The sequence below is a fragment of the Macaca nemestrina genome, chromosome 1 (assembly GCF_043159975.1).
Source record: "Macaca nemestrina isolate mMacNem1 chromosome 1, mMacNem.hap1, whole genome shotgun sequence".
Taxonomy (NCBI): Eukaryota; Metazoa; Chordata; class Mammalia; order Primates; family Cercopithecidae; genus Macaca; species Macaca nemestrina.
The window spans coordinates 80,372,244-80,396,086 of NC_092125.1; the positions used below are offsets into that span (position 1 = coordinate 80,372,244).

At 42.8% G+C, this 23,843-nt stretch overlaps 1 long non-coding RNA gene across 12 annotated transcripts in view; it reads right to left on the reverse strand.

Moving 5' to 3' along the window:
- The window catches only part of LOC139358989 (uncharacterized), a 226,661-nt gene that overhangs the window by 38,853 nt on the left and 163,965 nt on the right, over window positions 1–23,843 (reverse strand). For 4 of the 12 annotated variants that reach the window (XR_011614501.1, XR_011614499.1, XR_011614498.1 and 1 more), the window contains 4 exons: window positions 23,613–23,755; window positions 12,248–12,391; window positions 11,635–11,808; window positions 1,768–1,885 (listed from right to left, as the gene is read on the reverse strand). This is a non-coding gene — a long non-coding RNA (uncharacterized lncRNA). Of the gene's footprint in view, window positions 1–1,767; window positions 1,886–11,634; window positions 11,809–12,247; window positions 20,801–23,612; window positions 23,756–23,843 lie in introns of those variants that run through there. The other 8 variants (XR_011614510.1, XR_011614515.1, XR_011614513.1 and 5 more) reach the window with 7 other exon arrangements.

Below are 23,843 nucleotides of genomic sequence, written 5' to 3' on the forward strand. Positions count from 1 at the left end.
GAGTTCCTGAGTATCACCCTCAGATCATAGTTATTTTACTCTTTCCCCCAATATCTACAAGCACAGTCTGACACTGTGCAAAGCTACCAGTGTCCCCGGAGGGTTGTTTGCCCCTGATAGGTCTTCTCTCTGCCCTTCCCACTTCAGCTTCCAGTCCCAGGGCTCTGGCCCCAGCAGAAGCCCTGCCCCTCACATTGTGGGGACAGGAAAGGTCCCTCCCCAAGCACCATATTATCAACTACTATTGGACCCACCTGGGCAATTTGGCAGCCCATGTGCCCTGGCATTCTGGGACAGCTCAGGAGTGTCTGAGAATAGACAGAGATGGCCCAGAGCTACAGCTGCACAGCTGAGGCAGAGAGTGCCCCGGCGCCCCAGCGCCCCAGCTTCAGGCAGGAGGAGGCCTCCCTCCCAGGAGCAGCCTGGCTGCACAGCTGATCCTCACTAATCCCACTCCGTAGAGCCAAACTGCTTGATTTTCATATATCTATGACTTGCGTGTTCTTTACATCGCCTGCTTTATTTTCAAACCTGTCAACAGGCCTCTGAAAAGGTTGCACACATGAGCAAAGGTCTGGGCAGCTCCAGGAAGGACAGAAGCAGCCACAGGCTGGGCAGGAGGGGGAAGGCCTGGGGTGGCAGCCCAGCTACAGCAGGGCAGGCACTCAGACCTGGGAGATTGAGTCAGGAGACCATGGACTTCCCATTTTGGGGGTTTTGTCTCATCAAAACAAAAACAAGGCATATGTTTTTCTGCCCTGAGATCCTATCTGGTTGGATTAGAAAGCTGGCTATAAATCTGAGATGGACCACATCCTTACTGAACTATATCAAGTTTCTTAATAAAGCAAAAGGCCTAGAAGCATTTGAGAGTGAACACTGTTTTTTTCTAACAGAGACATAAGCCAGCAACAAGCAGTTTATTGTTGTTGTTCAGTTGCCAAGTGGGTGATTCAATTAAAATAGGAGCTACATCAGACCTGTCTGCATGAGCCCACAACATTGCTATTTGTAAAGGGGCCCTACTTCTCGGACTTACATCATTGCTATTTTTTTTTTTTCAAGATTGTTTTAAGGTCTCTAAAAGAAGACTCACAGGTTGAGATTTGCCTATCGCATTGTCCCGACAAAGACCAGACAGTCAGACTGAGGCTGTCTCTGAATATGGATGTTGTGCCAATCATTGTTTCTAAGCTGACAGGTCAATTCAATCTAACAATGGAATTCAAGATAACAAAAGCCAGAATATCAGAATAGAAGAGGATCTTGGGAGTTACAAGGTACGACTCCTTCATTTGAAGCTGAGGAAAGTGAGGACCAATGACTTTGCTAGACTGGGACTTGAAAGCAGAATTATTAGGGCTCTTTCCGGTGGATTACACATACCCACGGGCTCCCTGGCATCTTGAAATAGAACCTGGTTCAGGAACTTCATGTTGAAACAGATAAATGTGTAACACGGTGGGAGAGAGGAAAATCCGGGTGCTATAGATGGGAAGAACAGTATTGTGGGCTCTCATATCTACACGTGTCCTCTCAAATTAGAGAAGTAGCCTCCAGAATTTCTTTCACCCATAGACCATGTGGAGAATTCACAGTCTCTGATGGGCTCTACAAAAAATTTTTAGAGGAGGCAGGGCCTGGTGGCTAACACTTGAAATTCCAGCACTTTGGGAGACTGAGGCGAGCAAATCACAAAGTCAAGAGATAGAGACCATCCTGGACAACATGGTGAAATCCCATCTCTACTAAAAATATAAAAATTACCTGGGTGTGTTGACGGGTGCCTGCAGTCCCAGCTACTTTGGAGGCTGAGGCAGGAGAATCACTTGAACGTGGGAGGTGGAGGTTGCAGTAAGCCAAGATCGCACCACTGCACTCCAGCCTGGCAACAGAGCGAGACTTCGTCTCAATAAAATAAAATAAAATAAAATAAAATAAAATAAAATAAAATAAAATAAAACCTAGAGGCAAAAAAGCAAGATAATCCAGGAACTAGTGAGTAATGCAGAGGAAACGTTCCCTTTCTGGTGGACACTAATGCACTCTTCAAATATTTCAATGTAACAGGATTCTAAGTTGGAAGTTTTAATTGAAGTATCATGATTTAATAAATATCAGATACAGAAATATCCAAAAAGCCACACAATAATGATTTCACATTTCATGATCCTCTCTTTGGCAAAGCCTGCACTATGAATACCTCACAACCCTCAAAGAGTGTGGCATGGGAGGGTATCTGTTCCTCCCCTCAAGTCTCTTAGGAGGAGGCTCAGGGGATGACTCAGGAGTCTGTTATATGTCCCCTTGCAGGTAGAGGAGTGATGCGGACTGGTGCCCTTCGCTCACCCTTACAATGTGAGGGATGGCCTGGTAAGGGGGAGATGATGGTGTTAGGCAGCTTACTCCCCTGGAGTTTGTTAAGATGATGTACTCAGAGTGTTCAAGGACCAGATGGAGGCCACATTGGGGAGCCGGCGTTGGGGTGGTCGGCACAGGTTTCCAGGGGCTAACGAGAAGATATGTGACCACTAGAGTGGAGAGCATCGCAGTATCCGAGGGTCTGAAGGTAAAAGACCACCAGGGAGCCGAGAAGCCTTATAAGAAAACCAGAAGAAAGCACCAGACTGCAACTGTTCCCAAGCTTGTTGAGCTCTGAGCCAGCCGTCTTTGGTTGGGCTTCCTGGGAACGTTGTCTGAAATAGGGATTCTTGTGAAGTGGTTTACTGGGGGAGTGCTCTCAGCAAAGCAGAATAAAAGGGAGAGATGCAAAACAAGGATGTGGCCTCTGTTAGAGGCTAGCCCCTGACTTGTCCCACAGCAAGCTCTGGTCTGTCCTGGAGAAATGGGGCCAGGCTTTTACCTCCCGGTCAGTTGGTCATTGACTGCTGAGTGCAATGTGGGGGAAGGCGAGGAAGCAGTGGGGGAGAAAGTTGGGGAGTTAGATAGGGAGGTGAAGGGCCATGACTCAGAAAAGGTGGCTTCCATTTGGTCAAAGGGAAATTCTCCCAAAAGGGGGACAACTATGAGCCATTAGCAGCCAATATTCACAGCACTTCATGGGCGGGGACCTGGGAGGAACATCAGCACATTCGCTGTAACAGCTTCATGCCTGTCAGTGAAGAGCTTTTTATTAATAGTTCTCCTTACATTTCCTTGCTCCCCACTCTTCCCAATCCCCTGAGGCTCAGAAACAGTGCCCATGCGCTATAATAGGCCTGGCTAGAGTTAGGGTATAAGTCTTCACTTTGAATGAAATGGAATGCTTTGACTATCACATAGGAATGAACATTTTTAAATGTTTTACTTTAATATTATACACATACAGAAAAGGACACATATCACAAGCATACAGCTCAATAAGTGTTCGCAGACCACACCTGTGTGACAATCCCCACCATCAATAAAGAGAAATTCACCAGCAACCCAGATGCCTTCACACTCCTTTCCTGTCACTCTCCTCTCACCTCTGCCACATGATAACTGATAGAGTAATTGTCTAACAGCACACATTCATTTTGCCTGTTTGTAGTTTTTCTATAAATGGAATCTTACAATATGTACACTTCTGTGACTGGCTTCTTTCAACATTATGTTTATGAGAGTCATCCATATTTTTGCACATTCTCGTAGATTACACCTTCTCTGTATAATATTCATTTGAATGACTGTACCTAAATTTATTTATCCATTCCACTGCTGATAGAAATTTGAGTAGTTTGCAGTTTGGAGTTATCACATATAGTGTGAAAATTTTAATACATGGCATGTAGTAAATCTGTGTACACATTTCTGTACATAGGCCCTGGGATTAACAGACTCATAGGCACCTTGGAGTTAATAAGATCATTTTCGATTATTTATATGTGTGTGTGCCTGTGTGTGTATTTTAGTAAATACTGCCCAACAATTTTCAAACGTGGCTGTAACATTTATAATCCCACCAGCAGTGATGAGAGTTCTAGTTGCTTTAGACCCTTGTTAATGCTCGGTATTTTCTGTCTTGTTCATTTTAGCTAGCACTGGATATTGTTAATTACTGAACGGAGCTTATGTATGACATAAGTGCTTGAGTGCTTGCAGTTGCGTAAGAGTGATCAGAATGGTCTGAAAGTCTTTCTGCATTTTCATATGAGGACAAAGGAAGGCCTGTCTGCAAACAAGCAAGTTTAAAGGGACTAGGAGAAACAAAAGCAAAGTTATTTTTATAATTATGTGCTTGTAAGTCCTTCCATTCGGCCTACTGGTAACATTGAGACAATGTCATCATCCTCTTCCTCATCATTGTTATTTATGTTATTTTAATTTTATTTTTATTACTATTGATTTTTACCAAAGCACGGAGACTTTCTATGAAAGATGATGAAATTTTTGTACTCTTGAGCTTCCTTGTCTTGATGAAACCTAGGATTTTGACATATCTGAAGCTCAAGTTTATAACTAATGCTTTCACTCTCAAACTGATATCAAAAATCATTTCTTACTACCACGGGGGCTAGGAGGATAGTTTTCATAACAGAAAAAGACAAGAACTAGATCATTATCTCCTTGCTCGTCATGGGAAAGAGAAGAGATAAAAGAAAAAAAAGATTTTTTTCAAACTCCTTCACACCCATCTCACCTCCCCTTCCCCATTTCCCAAAGGAACACACACAAAATAGCTCATTCCCTGATCTCCACTTAGGAGACCAGCCTGGACAAAGTGTTTCCCTCCAGGACACACATAGGTCCTCCTTTGTAAGAAGTGGGGCACACACACCACTGCTGGACAACATGGGCCTTCAAGATAATTGGTCCCTGGATGGGTTTCTGGAAAGTAAACCAAGTCTTTTGTTATTTTGTCCCACATTTTTGTCCAGCCAGTTGTTTTTTGAGAGAGTAAGGGGTATAAGGAAGTTGGGTCACTGAGGAAGGCTCTTGTTTGGGGAATTTTCACCAAACATGTCATTTTCTAATTGGGGCTATTTGCTGTGGTCTTTCTGCCTGACTGTCTGCTTCCAGTGAAGGTTATAATTAACAAACAGCAGCAGTGTTTCCATCCCAAACTCATCCTGTGGTTTCTCTGACTCATCCTAATGAACTATGGCCCCTCGAAGTGAAGGTTATTATTTTTTTTCCTTCCTGAAAAATACATTGCGGTGATGGCCTTAATTGAAACTGCTGAATGGTAAAATGCAATTTGTTGCTCATTTTTTAAAAAATGTTATATTAAAAAGCAGAAGAGGTGAAGTCAAATGCTGTTTATCTGTATGCTGTGTATGTACTCATGTATTTTATTTGAGACCTTTATTTTTAAAATTGTAACAATATTGGTGGCCATATGGCAAAATTACCCAAATGTTTAATTGAAAAGAGACTAATTGTCATGCAAATATATTACTGCCAGACAAGCTAACAAGAATAATGAAAAATGAAGTACATTAGAGGATACCTGGAAATGTTGATTTTGTGATACAGGAAAGTGGCTGAAAGAGTTCTTACTGGGGAGGGAGTGATTTATCCTGTTTAGCTTAAGTGGAAGTGAGGAATGCCAAAGGTTTGTAATAGCCTCTGTGGTTCTCTTTACTAGTATAACTCCTGCTCAGAAGGGCTTATCTGTGACAGGATGAGTTTTTACTTAAAGGGACAGTGGCTGGCTGCTTGCCATTCACTAAAGATTCCACCACACCTGGAAGAAGAAGAGAAATACACCTCCTACTATTCAAACCTTGGGGAAATTCTCTGCTTCTCAGATGAGCAGAAGTCAGATTGGGAAGGGACCTTGAGGAAAATGTACCTGGAAGCATTTCAGAAGGAAAGGGGGCTTTCTTCAGAGACAGCACCAGGAAAACAGGCATAGACTTGGATGCTGAGCAAATCACCCAGGATCTCCTAAATATATTTGTGTCTGACCACAAGCCTACTGAAACAGAGCCTGCAGGGTAAGGCCAAGGCCCTGTGATTCTGATGTGCACCCACATTTGAGAATCAGTGATTCTAGTTAAACTCCTTCGTTTCAGAGTCCAGGTCTGTAAGATTCAAGAAAGTAAATTCCTCACCAGGGATCAGCAAGTGGTTAGTGACAAGGGAGTGTCTATGACTGCCTTCTGGGTGCTTTTCTTGCATTAGGTCCTGTGATGGTTAATATTGAGTGTCAACTTGATTGGATTGAAGGATGCAAAGTACTGATCCTGGGAGTGTCTGTGAGGGTATCGCCAAAGGAGATTAACATATGAGTCAGTGGGCTGGGAGAGGCAGACCCACCCTCAGTCTGAGTGGGCACCATGTACTCAGCCACCAGCATGGCTAAAATATAAAGCAGGCAGAGCGTGAAAAGACTGGACTGGCCTAGTTTCCCAGCCTACATCTTTCTCCCATGTGGATGCTTCCTGCCCTCGAACATCCAACTCCAAGTTCTTCAGTTTTAGGACTCGGACTGGCTTTCCTTGCTCCTCAGCTTGCAGATTGCCTGTTGTGGGACCCTGTGATTATGTGAGTTAATACTAAATAAACTCCCCTTTATATGTATATCTGTATGTATATTGCATACATATTATATGTACATTTAATAGATTATATGTACATTTAACAGATTATATGTACATATAATATACATTTATATGTATATTAGTTCTGTTCCTCTAGAGAACCCTGACTAACACAAATCCCTTACCTTCAAAAGGTTGTCTGGGCTAGGGGTGATGGCTCATGTCTATGATCTCAGCACTTTGGGAAGCCAAGGTGGGTGGGTTGACTGAGCCCAGGAGCTTGAGACTAGCTGGGGCAACATGGTGAAACCCTGCCTCTCCAAAAAAAAGTAAAAATAAAAAATTAGCCAGGCATGGTGGTGTGCACCAGTAGTCCCAGCTACTGAGGAGGTTAAGGCAGGAGGATTGCTTGAGCCCAGAAATTGAGGCTGTGGTGAGCTGTGATCTGGAGTGCCACTGCTCTCCATCCTGGGCAACAGAGCCAGACCCTGTCTCAACAACAACAACAACAACAAAACCAAGATTGTCTGCTGTGTGACAAGGAGTTTACCTCTCCGAACTTCATTGTCCCCATTTGTAAAATAAGGATAATAAGAACTACCAAATGAAGATTTCAAAAAAACATAATGAAAGGTTTTGAAAATTATAAAAGCAAGGTAAACAGAAAGTATTACTCTTATTATTTATACCGATAGTCTCATGTTTATACAAATTATATGGGCATACATAGGAATCCCAGAAAAAAAGAGCAATTAAAAAGTCTATCAGCACACAAGATCCCTTAAAGCATTCGCGTCTCCCCAGAAAACACATAAGCAGGACTTCAGGAGACAATTAATGTAAGCCCTAGAGGGACTGGGCTAAGGACCTACCAAATTATTCCCTTAGCTGTTGATCACTTTTTTGCCTCCTTCACCCTAACCCTCAGGCTACTTTGGTTTGTTGTTCTGTTTAGTAATTTAATGATGGTTAAAGCTGCTGTGATCACTCATCCATCCTGAGCCTCTCCCACTTCATATTGTAAGCTCCCTGGAAATGAAGACCACTTTCTCAATTCTTCAGAAAACTGCCCACCCCTAACATAATATCCCGTGAATGATGGATGATTAATAAGTGATTCTAGAAACATGGAGCTAATCATTTCCTACCAACAATGCATCCCCCTTCTTGCCTGAATCTAGGGTAGAAGGCTGCCAGTGCTCAGTGGGTGTTATGCCACCAGTTCTAAGTAAGGTGTCCTCGGCATTGCCCTGGGCACGAAGAGTCAGAAAACCTCCATCTAGCCCAGTCCTCTTGCCCACATGAGGAACTTGAGGTCAGGTGGCTTATATGACTCTCAGGGTGAGATGCATTCACGGAAGGAAACCAGAGCAAGGGCCTCCAGGCCTCTGGAGGAGGGGAGGTGCCAGGGGAGGTCCGTGATTACATGACTTGGAACACAGCAGGTTCTGCTCATGCAGGCAGGGCACCCTCAGCATATCCCCGGGGCCCAGGCAATAATAGAAAGAGGGACGCTGAGCCCGAGGCTATGTAGAGGTGGACAGCACAGGTCCAGTCTAGACAGAGCCACAACTCAGCTTTGACCAATAGTCGCTATGCAGGAAAGCAGACAAGTGATGCCAAGTCTTCTGCTTTTTCTAGACAAACCAAAGAATCTTTCTCCTTCTTTGGCACAAAATCTCCAGAGTTTTACATTTTGGCAAATAATTTAAATTACTTGAACAGAAGCAAGAAGGGAGGGAGGGAAAGAGGGAGGCAGGGAGTAGGGGGAGAGAGAAAGAAAACCCCTAGGCCCGCGGCCTCTGCATGCTGGGTGTGGCCAGGCACTGCAGCCTCGCCACCCCTGTGCTGATAGTTAGCTACCAGACAAACACAGGTTTAGTCTGCAGCTCCTACATCAAAGGGTAGTGACGTCTCCTTAGGTAGTGGAAAGTTGTGCAAAAGGCAAATAAATCTCAGGCCCCCAAATCACTCAAGGCCAACTGCTTAGGGCAAATCTGCCTCCCATTCTATTTCAAAGTCACCCCTATGCTCACTGAGATAAACGCACATCTGATTGCTTCATTTGGAGAGGCTGATCAGAAGCTCAAAAGAATGCAACCATTTGTCTCTTACCTACCTATGACCTGGGCGCCCCTGCTCCACTTGGAGTTGTCCCTCCTTTGCCTCAAGTTGTCCCACCTTTTTGGACTGAACCATTGTACATCTTACACATATTGACTGGTGTCTCATATCTCCCTACAATGTATAAAGCCAAGCTGTGCCCCGACCACCTTGGGCACATGTCGTCAGGACCTCCTGAGGCTGTGTGACAGGTGTATGTCCTTAACCTGGCAAAATAAACTTGCTAAATTAACTAAGACCTGTCTAGATTTTCAGGGTTCACAGTTGGAGACTCTATACTCCTTTACTGCACTAGTTTGAGCTCCTTCAGGCCGACACTAGACATTTGGTTCCATGTTGAGGGAAGGGCACAGACCCCTTCATGTCTGAGGAAAGGTGGGTGCTGAGCCTTGCCAGTCTCATCATCCGAGGACTTGTACTCTGCTTCGGTGTCTCGCTCCTGCTGTCTCTGCCATCAGTGACAGACACAGCTAACACTGCGACAGAGCCAGGGAGCTAACAGGCTTACTTCAAGGGGCTAACCTGGGCTGCCAAGAACAATTTCGCCCTATAACCTGTCAGGAGCAGACAAGGCTGCTGGAAGCTCGTGTAACTTTTCATCACATGCCATTTTGAAATAACTCTGTTCCACGGGGAAAACCTTCAACAGACTTTTCTTTGTAAACAGACTTGATGATAAAGACATGCTAAGTCCTAAAACCCAGAGGCTGTCAAGGATTTTACAATCTACCAATTTTGTCTTATCTCCTGGGCACTGTGGAGTTGAACAGAAACTAGAACTAAGTGCTAAATTCACTAGACATCTGCCAGCATCCGTCCATCACAAATGGGAGGGCCTCCTTGCCAAGTGGGCCACTCTCTCTGGTATAGGGAAAGATTGAAAGTTGTTATGAATGTTACCTAAAGATGTCAAAAAGAACTGGGTTACACATGTTTCCGTTTTCTGCTCTTACCTTCTCAGAAGTGAAATGCAGAAGCACACCTATTGATCATCTAAATTTTTAAAAAATGATAATTCACACACACATTTGTACTCAGAAGTCCAGGCAAAGAAAGATCAACATGTTTAGAACACTTACCTTCAGACAGTGGAGTAAGAAATAATATATTTTTTCTTTTTGTATAGTTGTATTTTATAAAAGTTCTATGATGGATATTTATTACTTTAATCATAAGGGGAAAAGCAATCAATAAAAACTATGAAAGAATGAGCATTCATGGTATATTAGTCTGCCAGGGCTGCCATAACTAAATACCACAAACAGAGTGGCTTAGAAGAGCAGACATTTATTCTTTTACAATCCTGAAAGCCATAAGTTTGAAATTAAGGTATTGGCAAAGTCGTCCATTCTAGATCCTCTGAGAGAAAATCTATTCTGTGCTTCCCTCCTAACCTGTGGTGGTTGCAGGCAAGCCTTGGTGTTTCTTGACTAATAGGTGCCTCCCTTCAGTCTCTGCCTCATTCCTCACATGGTATTCTATCTGTGTCTCTCTGTGTCTTTATACGGCTCTCTTATAAGGCCCACCCCAATTCGGTATGACCTCGTCTGAACTTACGTCACTAACTTACATCTGCAGAGACCCTATTTCCAAATCGGGTCATATTCTGAGGTTCTGGGTGGACATAATTTTGGGGATGGTGAAACACTATACAACCCAGTACCTATGCTTACAAAGTAGATGAACACCCCTGCAGATATTTAGATCCCCATTGACCCTGTTAAGCCTTAATTCCTGAAAGTAGAGTTTCAGCTCCCAGGAGCACGTGGCCCACCTCCTCCTCAGTCTCTGCTCTGGATGAGGATTGGGGCCAGTGCAGGACCAAGGGGTATAGACCAACAACATGACCCACAAGGGCCACATCCAGTCCTGGTAGAGCCATGGGCCCCAGAGCCATGGTGGGGCCCTGGGTGATGCTGAAAATCCTGAGGATCACACGCCTCCCTCACACAGTGTTATGCCTTTGCAAGTGCGTGGGCATGCTCTTAGGATTAACCAATTACAGTGTGAAGTGTGACAGTCACGCATTTTCTCCCTGAGTAGTACTGAAAGTAAAACTCCTGTCATGTGTGAGTCTGAGAAACATGTGATGACAAAAAGATTTCTTGTAGTCAACAAGGTTGGAAATCACCATACTTCATCTTTTTCTAGAGCAGGTTTCTTTTGGGATGAGAAGCTTTTATTGGGATGTAGCGTGTCTTGTTTATTATGTCTTATGTGACAGGCACCATGTACAGCACTTTGGGTCCATGTTTCTCGTAATCTTCAAATCAAACCCAAGAGGCAATCATCCCGTCTTTTAGATGAGGAAACAGGCTCGGAGAGATTAGACAATCACAGAGAGGCCCAAATCACAAAGCTGGGAACCAGCAGAGACGAGATTTGAATTTGAAGGTAAATGTTTCTAAGACTTACACTGTAGTGCTATTGACTGAAGTGTGTTGTTAACACTCTCTTTAGCACTGGTTAAGCCATCAGAGACCTACACCCTTAGACCATGTTGCTGTGCTCCCCACAGAATTTATTGTCATTCAGGAACACATCAGGGCTGTGGCCTCCAGGAGGAACTCTTTAATTGCCTTAGTAAACCCACTTCTTTTTTATGTGCAGATGCCACAGTGAACACCTTCCACTACGTCTCTCTATGCCCAGTGCCTGAAGCCCAGGGGAGACCTTCTTTAGGATCCAAGTAACAGGAAGAGCTTGGCTCCCTCTAAATAATTGGTGTATTTTCTCCCTACAGGCCAAAGGAATGGGGTAATCATTTGCCCAGGACTGTATTTTCTGTCCTCAAATCTGTCAGCTCAATCATAGTACTCTGGATTTCTGCAATAAGATCCCCAGCTTGTACCCCAGGACCTAACTTACTTTTTCAATATTTAATTTTTTTGCCTCAATTTGTTTTAATTGATAACTTATTATTGTATTGTGTATTTTTGCTGATATCCTCCAGATATCTTTTTTGTTTGATTTTTTGGTCTTGTTGTTTTTATATTAGTGTGGTTCTTACGCAGTAGGGGAAAAGGACTGTGGAGTCACTGACCTTTGCCATCTGCTCCTGCCAGCTCCTCTTGCCAGGGCCCCTCCAGCAGGCCAAGTCCCATATCCACCTGCTGGCTGCCCAGAGCTGCACACAGAGGACAAAAGCCCTCTGGCTCATTCGTTGCTCACTCTACTCTTCCATCTTGAAGATTCTTAGGCTTAGGTCCTCAGGACACTGTCTCCAAATGAGTTAATTAAAAAGACAAAAAATATAATTGTCAACAGAGTTCATGAGTTATCCACCCTCAGGTAGCGTATATTTCAACCTAAAACAAAAAAACAAAAAACAAAAACAAATAAATCAAAAAAAAAAAACTGCTAGTTTCAACAAAGGCTCCAGATTTCTCTGAAAATATACCTAACTTATGTAGGAAAATATAGAATCTTAGACAGGATACCAGTTGGTCAGTTTAAGAAATGTGAGATTGAGGGGACTGAGCCACCAAGCTCTGCACTTTCTCAAACCGAAGCCAGACCCTCAAGCAGTTGTTAATTTTCAGTTTTTGTCCTTGACTCAGTGGGAACACAAATATTCCAAAATGCAAGACCAGATAAAGTTGTGACAAGACATTAGGGGTTTGACTCCAGTTCCAGTTCAGCTGCAATATACTTACTATTCTCCACCTGTGCAAAGTGCCCTCCTGTTGTGTGAGTGAATTCCAAAGCCACTTTGTGACCGCTTCCAGCAAGGCCAAAACCATCTGGAGTGTAGAAGTGGGAAATGTCCTCTGCTCTGCTCCAAGCACGTGACCTTCTGCCTGGGGCCAGAGGGAAGAGTCGGTCATGCCTAAGCCAACACCCACCGCATTCCACCACGTGGTAAGATCCTTCAGACTAAAACACAAAGCCTCATGGTAGCCTGACGTTTCCCAGGTGTTAACACCTGACCTGGCAAAACTAGCAGTGCCCCTGCATTGAAGCAAGCTCCTTAGAAGCCAGCTTACTATGAGCTGAGGTCAAGGAGAGTGACAAGGCCCAGCAGAAATCCTCTGAAGAGCTGAGCAGGTTCGTTGCAAGTAACGGGGAGCCCAAGTGCTGGGGAGCCATTACACAGGGACTCTGCAGCATGGGCATTAGGAAACAGCCCCGTCAGTGCTATTCTGCCCAGGGTCTATCTGTGTCTAAAAGGGACTTGAATCTAGGATAGTGATGAGTGGACCCCACTTTTGCAAACCATTCTCTCCAACTGATTCCTTTCTAAAAAGGAAAATTGACATTTTTGTCCCCTGAGAACACCCAAAGCAGATACAAAGTCCCCTGTATTAAACAACACTTACAATTCAGATTGTACTGCACAATACCCTCTCACCCAAGCCAAAAGTTTTATACCATTCATTTGTGTAGACATAGCAAAATTATGCAACATGTCATCTTCGCTCAAAATTCACTCTTTCATGAAGCAAGGCTTACAACACTATTAGAATGTACTATACTTCATTCTTTGTTAGTAATAGTTTCAGAGAAAATGTTAGAAGATGAAAGCAAACATCCGTTGCAATAGATTTTGCAGGATGTGAGAACAAGAAAATGAAATTAATTTGTACCATTTGATTGTTTAACTCGGGGAAAACGGAAAGGATCATTAAATTTTTCCTAAGAAAATATATTGGCCCTTGATCTCAGAATTATAAGAAACTCTTATGATAATTTAACCAAAGGTTCTAAGAGACTCAGAACCCTTGAAATTAAACACATGTGCATATGTGTTTTATTATGGGGGACAAACCATATTATTTAATCAGAACCTGAAGGGGGCTTGCCATTGGCCTAGTGCTCAATGCTTTTAGTTTGTGAATGAAAAAAACTGACACTTATAAACATAAATTTATCATAAAATAGTTGCAGAGTTTTGACTAAACTGTGATATTCTTATAGTCTCAATAGCATCGCCAGTTTTAGGAAGTGTTTGAGGACTCTGTGAAAGGTTAGCCACATTTCTGGATTGGCCAATTGGCATTTTTACTAGACAATCGAACTTGCAACCTTGCAACCAAATTAATGATTATGTAAGCCCTTCAGTCTAATTTCAAAGTCTCTAACACTTAGGAAATTCTTCAAAGAGGCTAAAAATTTGGCACTGCATCATTTGTCTTCATGGGCATTTTCATTAAATTATAAGCAAATGCACATTCCCACACTGAAAACAGCACAAAGGAGGCCACTCTATACCACTTGGCTCTCTCTGCAAAACTCGCTTTCAATTATCTTGATCCGTATTGAATTCTCCCACCTCCCGTTAGCATCACAGCTTCTAGGAAACACCAGGCACACAAAGCAAGAGCAATTACCACACCATCCCCCAAAACATAAATCAATAGTAACAAATGACGCGGCATTTTCACATTGTTTATCCTAGCCCTTGCCTGGACCACATGGAGTCAAACTTGTTTTTCTTCCTTTATTTTATAAAATTACTGCATATAAACCATCTTTGTCATTAAGTCGGAAGCTGGGGTCTTCATTCATACCTGCTCACCTGCACGATTCTTGAGTTCTCAGAGCAGTAGCACCTCCCTGGACCCGCTTCTCAATGCTTTCCTTTCACCCAGGTTGACCTCTAAAATATGACTGTCTTGAAACATGTGGATCACCACATCAGACTTTTAAAAATCTGTGATAACAGTGGTAGCAAAAACTGCAAACATTCATTGTACTGAGCTATATATCAAGAAATGTGCCGAGCACTTTCACAAAAGTCTCAGCTAATCCTCATAGTTTATGAGATAGAAGATGTTATTTATTTCCATTTTACATAGGAGGAAATAAACTTAGCAACCCAAAGATAATAAGCTTGTAGCACAGATGGAATTTGAATTGAAAGTCAGAGCCCCTTGTCCCCCCCACCCTACTGCTAGCCAATACAAATAACATGAAGTTCTGGGTTAGAATTTCACTCAGATGTGGTTCTTGTTGGAAGTGGGTTGGAAGTGGGTTTTCTAATCAGGAGAACAGATAAACACAGATATATTACAAATTGCCAAGATATATAAAAGTTAGCCATCAGCTACAGGAGAATTTAGCTTGTGACAAGTCTGCATTTAAAAGCCATTGTTAATTGAACATTTACCATGTGTCTGATAAAACCACTGTGATAGGTATTTTTAAGTCATAAAACTAACTCCAATTCTTTACTTCTAGGATGATAATGTCTTCATATTTCAGATACAAACACTGAAGCACAGAAAAGTTAAGTTACTTGCCCTAAGCTATCCAACTAGCAAGCTGGGCCTGAACTTGGATTGCTTCTCATACTTTTCATACTACCTGCCTCCTGTACAACAATGAGTTATGTTGTTTTACTAATGTGAAATGAGCAATTCTAACTGCCCATCACTCTCCATTAGTGCAGCAGAAGTTGGGGATGTGTCCGCACAGCTATCCACGCTTATCTAATCTGCTTCACGGGCAGCATACGTGTATGGAGCCAGGGAGGCTGAGTGCAAAAGGGCATGTACACCAAGGTGTTTTTCTTTCACGTCGTGGTCTTTGGACCAAACTCAGTTACCTGGCCCACCCTGGAACAAATCCCTGATCTCACAAATAACACATGCAATCCAAATGTGCCAAGTGGTAGAAACCCAACTCTTTCAATACCAGTGTTGTTAATCATATAAAGGACCACAAAATAGTGAAAATGATACGGACTTTGGAGTCACACAGACCCACTGGTGTGCCGGTAAATGTTTGTTTTGTTTTGTTTTTCTGATAAATGTTTAACAACCAGCTCTCCAGTGGGGAGGAAGAGAGCTCCGATTCATAGCATTTTCCCATTTCCATAGTGTAAGTACTCCAATCACGGCTCATCTCAAGAAATCAATATGACGTCACTGCACATGGATTTGTAAGAAATGATGATAATAAGTTCTCGGAAGCTGACGCCAGCCAGCTCTAGCATACCACTTCCAGTAGACCTTATTCTAATCCCAGCTCCTAATCTAAGACCTGAGGCAAGCCACGTAGCCTTTCTAATTATCCATTTATATTTCTATAAAATCGCAAAGACAATGCCACTAGAAACGATGTCATGATTAAAGGGCTATTAACAGGAGAACAAGATAATTTCTCTCCACTTCCCAAGACAGCTGCACATACAAAGCATCAAAGGGAAGCAAAGGAACACTTTACTATAAACACAACCCATGTCTCTGAATTCAACCAGAAGAATCTTATAAGGCTAGTTGAATCATGTAATCAAGGTTGGAATCCTAAGTGGGGACCTATCCCATCCTGTTCTCCTATTCTAAGTCCAAAGCCACATCCCAGGATCTGTTCACCTCCTACCAACCAGATGAAGAAAAGAGATGGAACAGAAGAGGATGTCTGCAGGTAAGGTTTGACTAGGCCTGCCCTGAGGTAGCAAGACAGAAACTGGTTTAGCAGTATGAGTGCAAGAGAGAGACAAGAGAAAAGCAAGGAAGCCAAGTTTCCAACTCAGCAAAAAAGTGCCAGGCCCTCTTACCCTTCATGTCACCTATAGGGAGAAGCAGAGCAGCACCACTATGTTTAATAACCATTTCCATATGCAGAGACTCATCTGCTGGCACCATGGCCCAATCAGCATTCAGCTTGCTTAGGTTAGCACCTGGGAGAGTGGATTTTCTGCCTTTAAAACTGACCCAATTGTCTTTGTATTAGTCCACTTTCACACTGCTGATAAAGACATACATGACACTTGGTAATTTATAAAGGAAAAATGGTTTAATGGACTTATAGTTCCACATGGCTGGGGACTTGCCCCCATGATTCAATTTCCTCCCACCATGTCCCTCCCACAACACATGGGAATTCAAGATGAGATCTGGATGGGGACACAACCAAACCATATCATTCTACCCCTGACCCCTCCCAAATCTCATGTACTCATATTTCAAAACCAATCATGCCTTCCCAAAAGTCCCCCAGAATCTTAACTCATTTCAGCATTAATTTAAAAATCCATAGTCCAAAGTCTCATCCAAGATGAGGCAAGTCCCTTCCACCTATGAGCTTGTAAAATCAAAAGCATGTTAGTTACTTCCTAGATACAGTGGGAGTACAGAAATTGGGTAAAAACAGCCATTCCAAATGGGAGAAATTGGCCAAAACAAAGGGGCTACAGGACCCATTCAAGCCCAAAATCCAGCAGGGCAGTCAAATCTTAAAGCTGCAAAATGGTCTCTTTTGACTCCTGGTCTCACATTCAGGTTACACTGATGGAAGAGGTGGGCTCCCATGGTCTTGGGCAGCTCTGTCCCTGTGGTTTTGCAGGGTACAGCCTCCCTCTTGGCCACTTTCATGGGCTAGTGTTGAGTGTCTGTGACTTTCCCAGGTCCATGGTGCAAGCTGCCAGTGGATCTACCATTCTGGGGTCTGAAGGACAGTGACCCTCTTCTCACAGCTCCACTGGTCAGTGCCCCAGTAGGGACTCTGTGTGGGGCTCTGACCCCACATTTCCCTTCTGCACTGCCTAGCAGAGGTTATCCATGAAGGCCCACCCCTGCAGCAAACTTATGCCTGGGCATCCAGGCATTTCCATACATCCTTTGAAATCTAAGCAGACATTCCCAAACCTCAATTCTTGACTTCTGTGCACCCACAGGCTCAACACCACATGAAAACTGCCAAGGCTTGGGGTTTCCACCCTCTGAAGCAACAACCTGAGCTGTACCTTGGCCCCTTTTAGTCACAGCTGGAGCAGCTGGGATGCAGGACATCAGGTCCCTAGACTGAACACAGCAGAGGGACCCTGGGCCCAGCAAACAAAACCATTTTTTCCTCCTAAACCTCTGTGCCTGTGATGACAGGGGCTGCTGCAAAGGTCCTTGACATGCCCTGTAGACATTTTCCCCATTGTCTTGGTGATTAACATTTGGCTCTTAGTTACTTATGCAAACTTCTGCAGGCTGCTTGAATCTATCCTCAGAAAATGGAATTTTCTTTTCTATCACATTGTCAGGCTGCAAATTTTCTGAACTTTTATGCTCTATTTCCCTTTTAAAACTAAGTGCCTTTAACAGCACCCAAGTAAACTCTTGAATGTTTTGCTGTTTAAATTTCTTCCACCAGATACCCTAAATCATCTCTCTCAAGTTCAAAGTTCCACAATTCTCTAGGACAGGGGCAAAATGCTGCCAGCCTGTTTTCTAAAACATAGCAAGAGTCACCATTGCTCCAGTTCCCCACAAGTTGCTCATCTCCATCCAAGACCACCTCAGCCTGGATTTCATTGTCCATATCATTATCAGTATTTTGGTCAAAGACATTCAACAAGTCTCTAGAGAGTTCCACACTTTTCTATATTTTCCTATCTTCTTCTGAGCCCTCCAAACTGTTCCAACCTCTGTGTATTATCCAGTCCCAAAGTCACTTCCACATTTTGGGGTATCTTTTCAGCAGTGTCCCACTCCCGGTACCAATTTACTATATTAGTTTGTTTTCATGCTGCTGATAAAGACATACCTGAGACTGGACAATTTATACAGGAAAAAGGGTTTAATGGACTTACAGTTCCACATGGCTGGGGAGGCCTCACAATCATGGCAGAAGGCAAGGAGGAACAAGTCACATCTTACATGGATTGTGGCAGGCAAAGAGAACTTGTGCTGGGAAACTTAGCCTTATAAAGCCATCAGACCTCATGAGGCTTACTCACTATCATGAGCACAGGACAGGAAAGACCTGCCCCCATGTTTCAATTACCTCCCATCATGTGCCTCCCACAACACATGGAAATTCAAAATGAGATATGGGTGGGGATACAGCCAAACCATATCAGTCCCATAGAGTTGATGTTTATGGTTTCTTTGAATAAACATAGAAATTGATCCTCCCAGTTTTAAAACTTGAGGTTATATTTGCTTTATTTGAGTTTATTTCTCAGGAAACCAACCATCAGTGTTCCCAGATAGTATTAAGGAGGTGAAACTCACCAGATCACTGCATTTGGACAATGAGCCATCAGACCCCCTACTGGTCATGGTTGACTAACCAACGACTTGCGCTCTGTTGACCAACTCCTCTTCCTTACTCATCCCTAATTTCTGTTTTCCCAGGCATGGTGACATTTCTTCCCTGCTATATAAGCTGAGACAATAGGTATTAAAGAAGGCTTCAATCAGGTGCTACATAGTAACATTTATATATTTATATAACCATGTAAGAATATAAACATCAAAATGCATTGATTTAGTCAGTCAGGGAGATGGATTTGAGACTGATCTCCCATCTCCTCAGCTGCAGCACCTGATTAAAGCCTTCTTCCTTGGCAAAACTTGTTGTCTCAGTGATAGGCTTTCCTTATGGTGAGCAGCAGTTCTGAAACAGAACCTCTTGTGTTTCAGTAACACCTTTACACTTATGTTGTGTAGTTGCTGGGAAGATTAAATGACATGAAGGTTTTGGCCAAAGTTGTGCTACCCAGCTTTTCTTACCTAAGTGACTCTGAATTAATCTTGGGTATTCAAAAATTAAAAAAAAGAAAATAAGTTAAATCTATTTGTGATTCCATGTAATCTTTATAACCACCTGCCACTCCTCCAGATAGAATCCACCATCGAATAGTGAAGTTGATCTAATATTTTCAAGAGTATTGAAAAGATGTGTTTACTATACACCCAGAAGATAGATCTGAGTGGCTCAGCAAGGGCACTATTGTTGAAATAAGCAGCTTCCCTCCTGAGTTGTCCATTTTGAAGAGGAAAATTCATTTTGATGTTTATGTTCTTATATGGTTATATAAAAGTCAGTAACATTACTATGTAGTAATGACTTTCATTTTTAAATATGAGACACATTATTTCAAAGTCATGAACTGAATTAAACTAAACAAAACATTAAATTACATTCACTCTGCGCTGAGGTGCCAGTGAGGAGTGGGATGTTTCCAACTCTTTGTCTTCAATCTTCTTCTCCCAGCACCTGGAATTACTTAAACCTTTTGATTCTGTGTGTAGTGACTTCAATGCAAATGTGCTGAGATCCATCTACTGGAAAGGAGTCGTCTAGATTTGTGTGGGTTAAACTCTAGCTCACTGGGGATTGGAGAACATCAAGTCTCAGTTTTGCTAGCTGCAGTTGGAGTGATTTGGAGTATTAAGGATAGAGTATGGAATCTAACCTCCTTTTATGTTTTCTAAGAGTCCTGATGATTTTGTGTCCCTTTAATTTTCACCAAATGTGAAAAGGGGGAGAAGACCATTTGCCTTCCTAAAATACATCCAAAACGTCTGGTCAAGAAACCTAAATAAAATAGATCTCCCGGAGTGCATAGAACTAATGTCACAGCCAAAGGAAATGAGATTGTGACCTGGGAAGGCAGAAAAAGTAGGGGACAGGGAGGTCCAAGGAGAGATCTTAGGATCCCTGGCAAGACTTTTCTGTCTGTGACACCACCTCACACTGAGGTGCACTACCCCAGCGCCTAGCAAATTTTAGGAATCCAAGGAATCCTAAAGGAATTGCACAAAGTTACCTAATCTAAAAGTGTTTAAAACCACATGCCTTTTTTGGACTTCTGATTCTTCATGTGTGCAGAAGCAAGAGAGGTACAGCACGGTAGAGTGAGGTCTACACCACAAACAGGCAAACATCTCCATAGCCAGGCCGGGAAGTAAGGTCCCCAGGCTGTCAGATCACTCAGGCTCAAGATTGCTCTGGGTCAAGTGTCTGAAGATATACTGTCCAATACAGTATTCACTAACCACATGTGGCCATTTAAATTTGAATTTAAATAAGTTAAGATGAAACGAAATTTGAAAATTTAGTTCTTCTGTTGTACTAGGCACATTTCAAGTGTTCAATAAACACATGAAGCTAGTGGCTACCACACTGGACAGTGTGGATATAGAACAATTCCACACCACAAAAGTTATATTGGATACAGCTGGTCTAAAACATACAAATATACATAAATGTCCAGGAATTCTCCAATTCTTTATGGAATGCTGTTTCCAAACTGAAACCCCATTCAGGTTTTCAAACAATTATTTAAAGCAATTAAACAAGATTTGTTCTTCCTCTGCACCCAGCCTAGAAATATTTTAGGAAATAAGGAAAAAAATGTCTTATTCCTTTTATGCAAGCAAATTACATTTTGTGTGGGAAAAAATCAAGGAAACCCACACACCAGGCTTAGTACTCAAGCATGCAACCCTACAAAATTTTGGCTACCAGGCCCTTTCTTTATAAGTAATGCACACATAAATTAGTCTGAAGATGCAAATTTTAAAAATCCAATTTCAACTACTTTCAAAGGACAGTTAATTATTTTAAAAACGGCTGTGCTAATTGCCTATCATTGACATAGGTCTCTGTAGGGCCTTGCTGGGTTACTTAGGTCACTATGAGTTGACTGTGTACTCAAAAATACTATGTTAGAAGTGCTTCGTGTATATGTTTGTGTGTGTACGTGTGGATATGTATGTGCATCAAAATTCTGACTTTTCACAGAGTGGTCTATCCCTTGATCAAACAAAATTTTCATTCAGAAATGAATTACTTTACTCGTTCTATTCTCATTATCTTTCTTCAAGAGGAAGAGGTTTATACTCAGGGCAGATTCTCCCTTAGAAAGTGTGCAAGGCAAAGCAGCCCTCCTCCAGGGATTTGCTTCCTACACCTCTGCTCTGGGCTTCTTGATGACCACAGAGCTGACTGGAGTCAGGAACTATGTCTGTGGATGTAGCAACTCTCACAGTGTACGATCAGGCTGTCAGTACCAAGGGAAGACACAGAAACCAGCACACTTGGTGTGAGGGCACAGTTTTCTAGTGGTGTGAGGTGGTCTTGCAGCTATTAACCGAATCATTTCAGCTCTCCTAGGCACATGGACTGCACGTCCAGTCCTCTTATGATTTTGTGGGGCCATGTGATTACTTCTAAACAGCCCTTCTGAACAGAAGGGCCAAGTGACCACTCTGAGCCAGAGTATTTAATCGATGCAGTGAGACCCTTAAGAGATCCCTTTTCCTCAGCTGCAGACACTAGCAATGTTTTGGAGAGTGACTTTTCTCTCTGCCTGACCCCTGGAAGGAGACTAAAGCATAACAAAATGCGAAGCTCAATTGCAGGAGGCACATAGTATGAGTCAGAAATAAACCCTTGTTGTTTGAGGACACTGAATTTTTGAGTTGTCACCACCATGTAATCCAGTCTACCAGATTAATATATGAGATAAATAAGATTATGGGTGGGGCGCAGAAGCAACCTGTTTCTAAAGTGGAGTTGTTGCAAAGGATGTTTCTCCTCAGCCAGCAACAGTGAGGTGTCCATTGCTGAGCAAATGCCAATTCAGCCAGTATTGTTGAGAACATTGGGAAGGTGTATCTTCCTGCCCAGTATTGTTGAGAATATTGGGATGGTGTATCTTCCTGGAGATGGTACTCAAGTACAAAGACAGAAGTCCAAAATAAACTCTATTTTAATGGGATGAATCCTAGTCTACTCATACAAACAAAATACTATAGCAGGTCAGAATAGACCTCAATAATTCATATTAGAAAACACAAGGGCCAGGTGCGGTGGCTCATGCCTGTAATCCCAGTACTTTGGGAGGCCAAGGAGGGTGGATTACTAGAGGTCAGAAGTTCAAGAAAATTGAAGGAAGGCTGCTGTTACAGACTAAGTTTCCCAAGAAGTGGACTCTGAAATAGACATCTGCATGCAGGAACTTCAATGGGGAGTGCTCTTAGGATCAATACCTGTAGGGGAGTGAAGGAAGAAGTATTTGGTAGAATGGAAATTTGGGCTGAGGTGCAGACACAATAAAGGTCTCTACCCACCCTCGGGTGAGTTGTGAAACTGGAATGGCCCAGTTGTCTTTAATTGGATAAGGAAGGTCAGGTTTATATAACCCAGAATCAACCAGTCATAGGATGTGGGCTACCTCCAGGAAGGGGAGTGTGACCTTAGGTATGGAGCTCTCTGTAACCCATGTCAATCATTAACTGTATGACTCATCTCCCACTTTTCTGCCATCAACACTCCCTGTAGCTGGGGGAATAAGTAGTTGAGTCCTGAGAGAGGAAACACATCACAGCACCTACTCCAGCTACAAAAGGAAATTAAAACCATGATGACCAGAGCATACCAGAAAGAGGATGCATCATGAGCAAAGGCATAGAAGTGGGAAATGTTCAAAGAATTTTGATGGTCCAGTATGGATAGGGCAAGGGTACATGTTGAGGAATGGCAGAAAAGGAGCCTGGATACAGATTAGAATCACTTTATGGTGGGACTAAATGCCACATGGAGAGATTTGAAATGTCTTATTGCCAACATGGGGCCCCACAGGAAAGAGTTATGGTCAGTCATGTTTTATAAAGTATATACAATCCAACTGGGGGAAAATGTTAAATGTCTAAGAAGCCATGGTGCAAATGACAGAGAGAGAAGCTGGTTAAATACTGGGTTGAGCATTGAATATATTGAGTATGTGGTGATAGTGGGCATCATGTTGGAAATACCAGGGGAATATTGCAGAGCCAGGAGGAGTTTTGACAGGACAGGACTAGAAACATAGATTTGACAGTTACCAACCTGAGAAAATAATGGAAGCCAGGAACGGTAGATTAAATATCTGAAATAAAGCAAACAGAAAGGTAATAGCAAGAGAACCTCAAGACAGCACACTGGCAGAAGAAGAGGAACTGAAGAGCAACTCAATGAACTATAATGTACTAGAATAGTCGAGGAGGAAGACGAGGGAACTACTTAATAGAGAGTCACAGCCAACAAGACAAGAGAAAAGATGAATAACTTCAATGCAGGAAACTATGGAGAAAGTTCAAGAAGGATAAAATAGTCCCTTCGATTCTTCTGTTAGGAGGTTGTTCCAACACCTTTCAATAGAATAGGGAATAGGGTTATGAATCAAGTGAGTAGTGAGGAAGGATTTGCCTGGGCCTCCCTAAGTTTTTCACATTCATGACACACATAGGAGATTATCATTTTTATATGGCACACCAGGGTAGATAAGCATGTCTGTGGTCAAGTGTGACAAACCTGGTGGCTCTCCAGTCACCTTGAGGGCTGAAGGTGCTAGCATCTTGGGACTCCTGAAACCTTGACTGGTAAAACATCAGGGTGCCAAGACACAGTAGGTAGGGAGCTCTGCACCGCTACATGCCGCTCATTTGAGACGATGGCTGTGCAAGAAAGACCAAAAGACAATGGCTAGAGAGGCCAGCAAGCTAAATGAAGTGATACCCCCTGCCTCCAAGAGTAAGGGTACTG